The sequence below is a fragment of the Nomascus leucogenys genome, chromosome X (genome assembly GCF_006542625.1).
Source record: "Nomascus leucogenys isolate Asia chromosome X, Asia_NLE_v1, whole genome shotgun sequence".
NCBI lineage: Eukaryota > Metazoa > Chordata > Mammalia > Primates > Hylobatidae > Nomascus > Nomascus leucogenys.
The window spans coordinates 33,042,354-33,054,660 of record NC_044406.1 but is presented as its reverse complement, the minus strand read 5'-3'; the positions used below and the strand labels follow the sequence as shown (position 1 = coordinate 33,054,660).

The following is a 12,307-nucleotide window of genomic DNA, read 5'->3' as shown; positions in this document are numbered from 1 at the left end:
CAATTGTACTAAAAGTCAATTTCTCCTTGTTTTGGCCTCAGTGAAGAAAAAGAAAAGCTGGTCACTGGCCTACTAAAGTAAATTTTTATAGAGAAGTCTCCCCTCTCCTGGAAAAGATGGGTCCCAAGTAGGCATTGTTAGAACTCAATAAGCACATACAGCCCCAACCCAGAGCACCATTAAGACCTGTAGTTTAAAGCTATATCCATAGCTTTTTATCAAGGGTCAAAGAGTATCTCAGTATCGGTTACTAACCTTCTGCTCAGGACACTATCTGTGGTGCTCTTTGAGGTCCCCCAGGCCCAGATCTGGCTGATTCCATTGTCTATACTTTTTTACTTTGCAGTCTTCTTTTCAGGAACTCCATGCCTGGCTTTTCCCAGAAGCAGATAGCTGACTTTTGTCCCCCATTTAGTCCAGCTGATATACCTGGGCCCTCAGGTCACAAGGCTCAGCTATACCCTGGACAAAGCCAATCTAGGACCCAGTGGTCACAAAAACAACTAACCAACTTGCAAGCCTGTTGTCAGGGCCTACTTAGAATCAATGACTGTCAGAATTGGACAGAATTTTAAAGATCATCACCTTCATGCCCTCATTTTATAGATGAGGTTTAACAACAGTAACTTGCCTACAGTCATCAAATGGTCAGCCTCCTGGACTAGTGCTTTTTCTAACATAACACCACAGAGAGGGAATACAGGCAGAAAAAATAATCTGAATTTAAGACCTTGTTATACCACTAGCTAAAGGTGTAATGATAATTATGATGATGTTAGCTAATACAAAGCGCTTACTATATGTGAGGCACTATTCTAAACACGTTATATACATTAATTCATTCAAGCCTCACAGCAGCCCTTTAAGGAAAAACTATTACTATTCATATCTTACAGATGAGGTAGCTGAAGCTCAAAGAAGCTAAATAATTTGCAGTTCACACAGCCAGTAACTATTGAAGCCATTATTCCAGTAGAGGCACAGTCTGGCTCTAGAGACTCTGCTCTTAACTTATAAACTATTCTGCCTCTGGGTCCCAGTTTCTTCACCTATAAAATGGGGATAATTCTACTCTACCATCTGCTTTGTAGGCTATAAAACACTGAACTGAGAGCTGACAGGTAGGTGCATGGAGGTGAGAGGAACGCTAATCCAGAAGGGGTTAACAGCTGTGTGGGGCTTCTGCGTTCTCTCCTCACAAACACAAGCAGGAGCAAGAGGATGTTCCTCCCTCATCTTCTGAGTTGTTTTTAAAATGTAAACTAAACTTAACCTGGAAATTGGTTCCAAATCTTCCATTTGTGTACAGAATTAACTTTTAACTTGCACAATTTTTGTTAAAATGCACTTTGTTCTGCTCATCCATCTTCCATCCAACATTCATTCATTGAGCTCCTACTGTGTGCGGGGATCTGTTCACTGTGACTCAGCTGCAGTCCTTACCTGAAGAACAAAGGGTTTCCAGGTACCAACAATGCATGTCTTTCCAGCAGCATGCAAAGGTGGTTTTATGGGCAGGCAAACCTACCTTCAATTCTGGGCTTTACTACTTTAGAAAGTAGCAATGACAATAGGGGGTGAGGAATAGAAGAGGAGTCAGAGAGACAAACTTGAATGTAATTGTCAGCATGTAATTATGACATCTAGGAGTATAATTTCACAAAAGCCAAAGAGTTTCTAACTATACAACCTTGGTTCTCAGTTTTTTCATCTGCAAAATGGGGGTAATAATGTTTGCCTCACAGGCAGGGTTACAGAGAGGGTGAACTCAGATGGTGGATATACAGCGCCTGGCATGTGCTGGCCTAGTACAAGACTTCGGAGAAAGGAGGTTGATTATACATGGCTATTGGGCTCTAGAAAGGTTTTGTGTGGCAATGAAGATAGCCCTTAAAGAATGGATAGGATGGTACCAGATAGAGAAGGAAAGGGAGGGGCATTTGAAGCAGAGAAATGAGATTAAGCAAAGTCTCAGAGAAGAAGACTGGGAAATGTGATGGTGAACAAGTAGTGGAGTTTGGAGAGGTTAGGAATGGGAAAGAGGAGTGGAGGGAGTGATGGCTAAAAAGGTGAGTGAAGTCATGTTTGAAGGACCTTGAATCTAGTTTGAGGAAAAGAAAAAGGTCAAAGTCAATTTTTGGGTGCAAACGTCAATTAAAGCATAGGGTAAATTAGGAGGAAATATTGGCTTGGCTTTGCAAGAGAAGAGATGACAAATTTTCTCTTTAAGGTGTTAAATATGGGGGACCAGCAGGACATGCAGGTGGGTGGGAAGCTCTAGAGAGATTAGGGTATATATACAGGTTTGGGAATCAATGGTCCAGAAGAAATTGTGAAAATCAGAGTTTGCCCTGGAAAAAAGTGCTTAGAAGGCCAGAAGCCTTGGGAAATCGAGATTTATGCTTAAAGATGGAATGTGAGGTAAGGAACAAAAAAAGAGCTACATAAACAAAACTAAAAGAAGGTGTTAGCACATCATTAGGATACAAAGGAGCATGATCTCTCAAAAGTCGAAGACAAGAGTTCCAAGCAGCAAGAGCTCATCAACATTATCAAATGGTACAGAGCTATAAAAAGAAAACCAAGAAAAGGCCATTTGGGAGTAGCTATAGCAGGGATTATATTCTCTATTCCCAAACTGGTTTATATTCCTCTCCCTGCCAAAATCCAACTGTTACCATCCTTCATCTTGCAAGCCTATCATAAAGCCAGAAGATGGAGCAGCATCATTCTGGCAAGGTACTCAAAGAGCTCTGAGCCTTAGGATAGCACTACTGTGGCTTCTAACAAAATAATTCCCAATCCCCAGGACATTTCAGAGGAAGCACTAAATATAGGGTAGCTCTTGCTCAGACTTACAAGTGAGTGGGACACATAGTGTTTCCCACTCCCACATCAACAAAACTTTTGGACATGAATAAGAGGATGGGGAGGGTTAAGAGTCCTGCATTATGCTTAAAGACAGAATAGGATATTATTTCTTTGTATCCAGATTTCCAAAGACAATCCTAGTATCAAATATTCTATCTAATTGCTCCCCAAAGTAGATATATCTGTTATCAGCTGTCATGTGCCTTGATTTTTAACTTAGAAATATGATTGCTATACCCTGGAGGCACTGGGAGTCTGAGATCTAAGGCTGGTCTCTGTGACCAAAAAAAGACATGGGTGTTTGCAGTGAGTTTGGGGTGGCCAGTGGACCCTTTCAGTGGGAACAAAAGAAGAAATGGAAAAGACAGAAGGAAAGTAAAAGAGTTATAAAGGGAAAGACAAAGCAAGAGAAGCTTACACTTGTAGAAAACGTATGCTGCAAACTGGATAAAGGGCTTTCTTTTGTGATTTCAACCTCTATAATTCTCCAATGTAAGCATTAACATCTCCATTTTTACTGAAGATAACTTGTGAGAAAAAACAAGTAACCCACAGTTACCCAGTTAGTAGGTGGTAGAGCAGATTTCAATCTCCAGTTGGCCTTACTCTACAGCTTTGCTATTTGCCAGTCCCCCACGGAACCAGTCAAATGGCAGGGAGGGGGACCAGCTCACCCTGTGAATAACCTACAGCAGTGATTCTCAGTTCCTCAGAGGGCTTGTTAAAACACAGGTTGCTGGGCCACATAGCTCTTGAGTATTGATTAGGTAGGTCTGAAGTGCAGCTTGAGAACCTGCATTTCAAACAGATCCCCAGGTGATACTGATGTTGCTGGTCTGGGAATCACATCTGGAGAACCACTGCCCTAATGGACTTTCCTAGTGTAGGCCCTACCCTTGCCTCTTCTGATGCCTCATTCTTCACAGATTTCCCCATGCCACACCATATGTTGTGCTCCCTGCCTCCAGCACTCCCTGCCTATCTACAAGGCCTTCCTCAGTGGTTGGTAAATGTCTGAAAAAGGGTATTTGGGGTCATGTAAGCAGTATGCCCAATGTCAGGCTGTGTTAACATAGGAAAAAACTTGGGATTATGGCTGTCACCCAGTCTTTTAGAGCCATGCCACTTATCTACAACTTCTTGTTCTTCCCCTCTAGTTCAACAGCACCACCCCCAAAATAGATATTTAATTAGTCTTGGTGGCTGTCAGAAATATTAGTGTTTTAATAATAAGAAGCAGAAGGGATAATGGGTTAAAAAATGTGAACCTCACACGTATGGAATAGCAAATATGCCAATTGCCATGCTTGCTCCCTTAAGCATATCTAAAACAAGCTGAGATTTTATGCTCTCTCCTGAAAAAGCTAGATTCCTTTTAATACAGCCTTGAAAACATTCTGGCTATCTTGCCCAAAGTGTTGAAGGATAACCATCCTCCCTATTTTTGGAAAAGTGTGAACCAGGCTGCCCCAACAACAGCTATGAGGTACCATGGTGTACAGTAAAGACTCAGATTGGCTATTGGAAGAAAATCTGCCAGTAACTCACCAAATGATCTTGCACAGGTCCCTTTCCCTGTCTGTTTTTTTTTTTTTTTTTTTTTAGACGGAGTCTTGCTCTGTTGCCCAGCCTGGAGTGCAGTGGCGCAATCTTGGTTCACTGCAACCTCCACCTCCCAGGTTCAAGTGATTCTCCTGCCTCAGCCTCTAAAGCAGCTGGGATTACAGGCATTTGCCACCACATCTGGCTAATTTTTTGTATTTTTCGTAGAGACAGGGTTTCACCATGTTGGCCAGGCTGGTCTTGAACTCCTGACCTCAGGTGATCCGCCTGCTTCGGCCTCCCAAAGTGCTGGGACTACAGGCGTGAGCCACCGCACCCAGCCTGTCTCAGTTTTTTTACATGTCAAGTGACAGACTGGAACCATACAGATGACCTCTCAAGTCCCTTCCAGCTCTGGTATTCTACTGAGGCTAACACTTACTCTGCAAAGGACAGGGATGTCATTATTGCAGCTTAATTCTCCTCACCCTTCTTTGTGCTTGATAGGATGCTTTTACTGCTTTCTGCTAAAAAAAAATGAGAACTTTTTCCTGAAGATAACTCACTCAAGCATTGCTGGCAACACAGTCAGACTACCTGGGAAAATTGAGAAATGGGCTTCCCACTTAAACCCTTGACTGCTGCATTCAAAAGTCAATAGGGACCTTTGCTTTTTGTTCTCTCCACTTAGTTCTTCAGATAAATCATCCTTCTCATGACATCAGTTCTCACTCACCTCCGGTCCCATATTTCCTACTGCCTGCTCCACATTTCACTGGATGGCCTGCTACCACCTCCAATAAAATGCAAAATTCATCATATTCCCCCATTCCCCCTTCTTCTCAATTTTTCCCATTTAAGGAAAATCTTCTGGGCCTGCTATTTCTTTCTTCTTCATGTCTCTCCCTCTCAGATACAATGCATTCTCTTCATTCCCACTGTCTCATCCTGGTCCTCATCAGCTCAAACTGTCTCCCAACTGGCTTCCTTGGCCCTTACAGGTCTGTCCCTTCCTCAAGCTATGCCTTAATGATGCAAATCTTAAAGCATTTTTGCTAGTATCACTCCTCAAGCTCAAGAAGCTTCAGTAACTCCCCACCATCTCAAAGCTCTCCTTAATCTAGCCTCATCTCTGGATCCAACCTTTACCTCCAACAAGGCAGGGGCTTTCCACCACTCTTGCCAAAATGAGTCTCTTGCATCCTTCTCATGACATCAGCTGTCACTCACCTCCAGTCCCACATTTCCTACTGCCTGCTCAACATTTCACTGGATGGCCTGCTACTGCCTCCAATAAAATAATGATCAATCCTACTTCTGTGCCTGATTTGGCCATATCATTAGCCAATGGTTACACGTGGCGACACTGGAGCCAGGCTGCTTCTTCCTAGTTGTGTGATTGTGGCTGACCTACTCCTTAATCCCTTCTCTGATGACTCCAGGCTGTATCCTCTCTCTCTCTTTGCCTCTTTCAGTAACCTCATCTACCTAGGATAAGCAGAAAACAAAAATTTGGAAGAGTTATTCAAGTTGTTGACCAGAGTGTTATTCTTCAAATAACCAGAGTGTATACTTCTGAATGATAGGTCTAAAACATAAGCTTAATCCATAATGAACAATTTGTATACTCCATCTAAAGTTCTGACTTGAGTTCTAAAAGCAAGCAAACTCTGAGGCAGAACACAGCAATAGAATAAGCACCTCTGTCAGGTGGCAGAACAATCTATGGGGCCAAGGAAATTGTTTACATAATATGTACCCAGCTGCCCTATATGCCAGTCCATTGTTGCCAGGATTTATTGCCAGATGGCTTCTATGGCAGGCCAGTTTTTGCTAAAGATCTGCATTGGTGCCCAGTGATCACCAGGGAAAGAAGCAGAGATAGCTGTTACGTAAGAAAAATCCCACTATGAATATCAAAAACATCCCAAGAGTTGCCTTTTCTTTTCCTCAGGTTTTAACATTTTGCACTTGATTGTTTCCAGTTTCAATGTGGGTGTTGCTATTGCCCATAAGTAAATAATTTCATTTCTTGGCAGAATAATTAATGCACTCAAGTGATAATGACTCTAAATATGCTGAATGGAAGTACGTAAATATATTTTTTCATGACACAAAATCATCTTTTTCCTAATTTGGGTGTGTGATTTGTGAGTTATTACACATCAGTTTCCTTCAATATCCCATTATACCATCCAGTTTTCCCTTTAATAAAATGAAAGATCTACTGTTCAGGCACACCTGGCAGACACAAAAGGTAGGCCTAGATGGGGTCAGCCTTGAGCAAGACAGACCACGTGATCTAGAGCCCAATATGAACAGTGGTCATAAGCCGATTCACACTTTCCAGGACCTTTTAGGACATTTTAGCTTGGAAAACCCAGAGAAGCCCCTTAGGGCATGATGACATCCAGAATATTTTCTCATTGAGGCTAATAACAAAGAACAGCTTCTTCCTGCACTTCTTCCAAAGGAAGTTAAAAGGTGATCTCTGCTCTAATGGTGACCCAACAGATGAGAGAAGGGTTGTTGCGTGCTTGTCTGGACCTTAGCAATAGATGGTAAGAAACCCAAGCCAGTAGCTCAATCAAATGGGCCCAGGAGTTTCTGAAGTGAGACCCAGCTGCTGCCTCAAAGTTCACGATGTTAAGAACTTGGTCTTGTTGAGAGAATGATCCCCTTTAAAGAAAATGCAGCCAAATGGGCCAAGGATCGCATAGATCAGAGAGAAGACATGTTTCTGAATGGCCAACCTAGATGATGCTGGCTAGAGAAGGTCCTATACTACAACAGCTCCCAATCTAATAAACATTAGCTTGTATCTACAAAATGTCTTGGAAACAGGAGTAATTGTCAAGTTATTCTGGGATATTTTGGCACTTCTTACGCATTACACCGCTGTTTCTTAATGTGAGGTCCACAGATGCCTGCTCAGAACCACCCTACCATATTTATTAATAACAAGCAACCAGAGTGATTCCGAATCACGTGCTACATTGAAACCAACTGTCTTAATCTTTCTGGGACCAGAGAGTTTATATTACAGGAATTTCCTCTTACTGCACTGGGCCACTCAGAAGAAACCAAAATCTCTGGAACTTCAACTCTAGGCTTATCCTTCTTGTGTCAGATTCCAGAAAGCCTGAGGAATTACGGTGGCCTGTCTGAGAGGATTTCTCCAAGCCTGCCTTGAGAGACTATCTGCTTCTGCTCTGTTCCACCCTCATTCTTGTCCCAACCTTCAGGCACTGAAGCTACCACTAGTTCTAATAGAAAGTCCTAGCAGCATCTCTCTATGCTATAATCTGGAAGCAATTTCCTAGAGCTGTATTAAATCTCCCCAAGGCAACCTCCAATATTCTAAGAGACAGATGGTTAGTAAAAGTAATAATAATGGACTCAGCAATGCCCTCTCCATGAGTTCCTGAGTCAGAACATGCCATCTCAAGCTTGAGGTTACCCTGACCTTCATCCATCTGTTGAGCCAGCTTGGGTCTTATACCCAAAATGTTCCTGTCCTGGGAGTCATGCTCGTCTTCTTGGACTTGGTGTGAATGCCGAGCTCCAGCTACCCACTGGAGTCTTTTGTTGCCTTACTATCCTGAGACATGGGAGCTGACCAGGACAAACCTAGGGAATATGCAGGGATGCTCTAAGAGCCACAAATCCCTTAGGCGACCTAAGCTCATCTTAAGGTCTGCATCTGGGTTCCTGAATTTCTTCACGTAGTCCCCTTAGGACCAGTCCTGGGAGCTTTAACTTTTCCTGGACTATGACTTTTCTGGGCAGGGGTGGGGTTCCTTTGTTTCCAGAAGGTAGGAGGAGGGGGCTAGAACTACATGAAGAATCTGTCCTCCATGCTTCCCACATGCATGGTTCTATACTCAACACCACAGGCAGAGGGTGGGTGGGCAAGGCAGAAAGAAAAAGGGAAATTCATTTTTTATCCATTTGTCAGATGTCGTGTTAAAATCTTGTAGAGAAAGGAGAGCTGAAGGTAGCGGGAGGAGCAGGGGAGGAGATAGATTGGAACTAATGGTCCTATCGTCGTTAAATGTGACCATCTGGTTTACAGTGACAAGAACAGAAATGACATTTAGTTAGGAGCACTGTGACCTGCTCCTATATCTAGAGATGAAGCAGGAAAAATAAATATATTTCAATTAACTGAAACCACCTTTACGTCTACTGAGCATGCCCAGCAAGGACACAGGCTTGCAAAAACTCTAGACCTTGGCATACGTTTCCAAAGAGAATGTAAGTATCTCCCAGGGAGTTTTTACAGCCCAGAGAGGACATCTGCATTTAAATAGCCCATCAAAAAGTGGAAGATAGTTTCCAGTGGTGCAATGATTTCCCTCTACCTATTGGCTCACTGTGAGAGAAAAGACATCCAGCCAAGGCCAAGGCACCTAGCAATGCCTCTAGTCCATGTCAGAAGCCTTTTATGCTCAGGAATGGACTATGTTCTCCTAAAAAAGTCTAGCCCAGTCCTGGATGAGGAAGTGGCAGAGGGATTTAGTGAGCAGCCATTGGGTCAGGTCCCAAGGGACTCAAACTGGCTGAGCTGGCTTCCCCTCAGACCTTGAAACCAAAGACTTAGCCAGAGGGATAAATCGACTAAACCTAGGCTGCCAGAGAGGACAAAATAGAAGCAAAATCAGACACACCCTCAAAGCTCAGAAGGGATGGCACCAGGTCTGTGTCTACAGGAAAAGTGGTTGTGCTTATAACAAAACAATGACAAGTAGGTTTGCTAAACTTATGTAAGGAAGCATCTGCCAGTCTGGGCTAGGTGAAAGTGGTGGGGATAGAGAAGGGAAGGAAACCAAGGCAGCTGATAGAGGGATAAAGCATCTAGTAAGGTGTCAGGGCTTGAACTCCTTTTAACTGTCTCAGCTCAAGAGCCCCAAAGGCAGTGGATTCTTATACTCAGAGGTGGTCAGGATTGGAGATTTCCAAGTAACTAGTTAGCACACCTAGCTCAGTCCTCCCTTTCTTACAGGTAAGAAGAATGAGGCTCCAATGAGAAAAGTTTCCTAAGGCATCAAGTTAGTTAGCAGCAGAGCTCCCAAGATTAGAAACCAAGCCTATAGTCTTAGAAGAACGGTAGCCAATAGTTTTTGGATCATGTACCTCTAATGTTAAAAACAAAAATACAAACATTTAGCTATTCTTGTCACAAAAAAGTAATTCTGTGAAATGACAGATATGCTTCACTATAGTAACCATTTTACTATCTATCTATATTACAACATCATGTTGTAAACCTCAAATATACACAATAAAATTTATTTAAAAAAAAAAACCAAGAAACACCTATCCCAATATTTAAATATTAATGTAGTATGTGTTTTATAAAAAAAACTCCACAAAATAGAAATTAAATAACAATCAGATTAACAATTTAATATACAAAGAACTAATATTTTCTCCCTAAGTCTCACCTTGGAGGTTACCACTTTCAACATTTTCTGGTGCTTTTCTCTCCCACTGCTCTATAGACATCATCCCTTCAGTACTACAACCAGAACCTGAACTTTCCCTCCCTGCTCAAGGTCCCAAACAGGTCTGACCCTGAAGATTAAAAGATAAGAACACTTCAGTATGAAGGATGAGTAAAGATACTTCCAGAATCTCCCCCACCACCAGATGTTTTTTGCTAAGGAATCTCAAATTCAAATTCACACTAAAATGCAAATGCCAGTAATAAAAACTGGGATGGGAAGAATGAGCTCTAGGTGTAGCTTGATTCTGGACTTGCTGTATGAACTTGGGCAGATCCAGCGCCTCTCTGAGCCAGCTGTATTAAATTATTTCAAATGGAAAGCTGAGGTCATCTTTGACATATGCTGCTGCTTTGCTTCTAAAAGCAGGTTTTGACAGGGGTGGGGAGCCCCTCCCAAAAAAAAAAGTGAAACAAGGAAGTCAGGGGAGGGATGGGGTGGAATAAAAAAGGTCAGAAGACAAAACCTGAGTATTTCAAATTTTTGCCATGGGCTATCTCCCACTCAAAATACAACTCCAGTACAGGGATGGCTTTTGGGTTCCACTGGCAGAAGGAAAAACACTGCCTCTTCCACCCAGTTCAGACCACTGGGTTCAAGCCACCCAAAGTAGTGTCTATGAAAATATTAAGTTGCACTTCTTCCATCTGCTCAGAACATCACAATTGCTAAGTTGCCTTCATATTCATGAGCTCACTGGATCTGCCCAGAAATCCTGGGGATAAGCAGAGTGGGGATGAGTTGTTCCATTTTAAAGGTAAGGAAACTAATTCGTGAACAAAGGAAGTTACCCAGCTATCCCAGGAGCACAGACGCCAGGAGGAAACCTAGATCTACTGGTGCATGGTCCAGTGTGTTTTTTTTCCTAATAATAAAAAATGGTTAACATTTATTGAATGCTTACTATGTGTCAGAGACAAATCTAAGTTTTTACATATAATAACTTGTTTGATCCCTAGTTTAAAGATAAGGAAACCAAAGTTCAGAAAAACAATGAAGTAACTGTTGAAGTTCATAGAGCCAGAATCCAAACCTGAACCCAGACAGTTTCACTCTAGAATCAGTGCTCTTAACCTCTATTTTCCACAGCCCATCTTCACATCCCCAAAAGGTGAAATTCAATGAAGTATCAAAGAATCTCCAAGGCATAGCAAGGTACAGAACAGTATGTGTTGTATATTACCATAAAAAAGAGAAAGAGGAATATATTCATATTTGTTTATACATCCACATAACATTTTTCTGGAAGGACTCATTGGTGGCCTCTGCAGAGGGCAGGGAGTGGGAGGGAGACTTTTCACTGTGCACTCTCTTGGACCTTTTGAATTTGAAACATGTGAATATATTTCCTATCCAAAAATAAAATTTTAAAAATGAGGTATCTATGGTCAAAAGATATTAGGAAACTGCATGGCTACTTCTTGGCAGGGCTGTGCCAGCTAACTTTTTCCTATTCACTTCTCTGGGCTCTCAAATTTGAAGAAAAGAAAGTTCCTCTCCCCATTTTTCCTGAAGCACTCCATTCCCCCCACCCCACTTCCCTGCCCCACTGCTTATCCAATTCCACAGAAGACATCCCTCAAAATGAATACTGTAGTCATTTTGGAGGTTTGAGCAGCAAAAGTGAAGATAACAACAGATTGGATTAGGCTCCCACAGCCAATCAGTGGAAGATAGGAAAATAATGCATCAGCAGCAATACAAATGAAGAGAGACATGAAAGGCCTTTTCCTCCAATGCCTACCCCTCAAGGCCTGAGCTCATCAGATTCTTTCATCTCCTTCCTCTCACCACTCCACTCAATGTGTCACCCCTTCCCTCTTCTGGGCTCAGAATAGCAAAAACAAGCAAGAGAGAAAGACTCGGAGAAATCTGACTGAACACAAGAATCTGTGGCATACAAAGGAAAATCACACTAAGGGAGAAAAAGTAAGCCCAGCTGGGTTTTAATGTCTTCATTGGGGCCAGGTGAAATTCAGCCCAAATGGTCTCCAGAGACACTCCCAGTTTTGGTTCTTGGATTATTTCCATAATCTTATCCCTCAACTATTAGCACAATCCTCCAGAGATCAAGGCCCTCAAATATATTTCCTTAGATCGCTTTCAGCCGACCCCTTAGGCAGGTCAGGGGTACCCAAAAAACTGTGAGGAGGTGCAGGTGACCAAGGTGGATTTTGTGCCTCCAAGAATCCTCCTATTGTCTTGAAGTGGCTTAAACCGGCAGAAGGATTGCTTCTCACAACAGCCTAACATCTGCAATTCTTCACTGCTTCCAACATGCAGAAGACAGTGGGACATGAGCTGCTGTGGGAGGGATGAAGGGTCAATCAGTGTGTCTCTCTTGAGCAAGCAGGGAAAGTGCTGGGTAAAGCTGTGCCCCAGAGAAC

General features: G+C 42.5%; 1 protein-coding gene across 10 annotated transcripts in view; it reads right to left on the bottom strand.

The window, feature by feature from the left end:
* The window catches only part of ARHGEF9 (Cdc42 guanine nucleotide exchange factor 9), a 152,523-nt gene that overhangs the window by 93,067 nt on the left and 47,149 nt on the right, over positions 1–12,307 (bottom strand). Inside the window, exon 1 of one of the 10 annotated variants that reach the window (XM_030806659.1) lies at positions 256–744. The exons of the other annotated variants lie outside the window; for them this stretch is intronic. The gene's annotated coding sequence lies outside the window, so the exon portion shown is untranslated. Of the gene's footprint in view, positions 1–255; positions 745–12,307 lie in introns of those variants that run through there. 10 annotated transcript variants of the gene reach the window in all.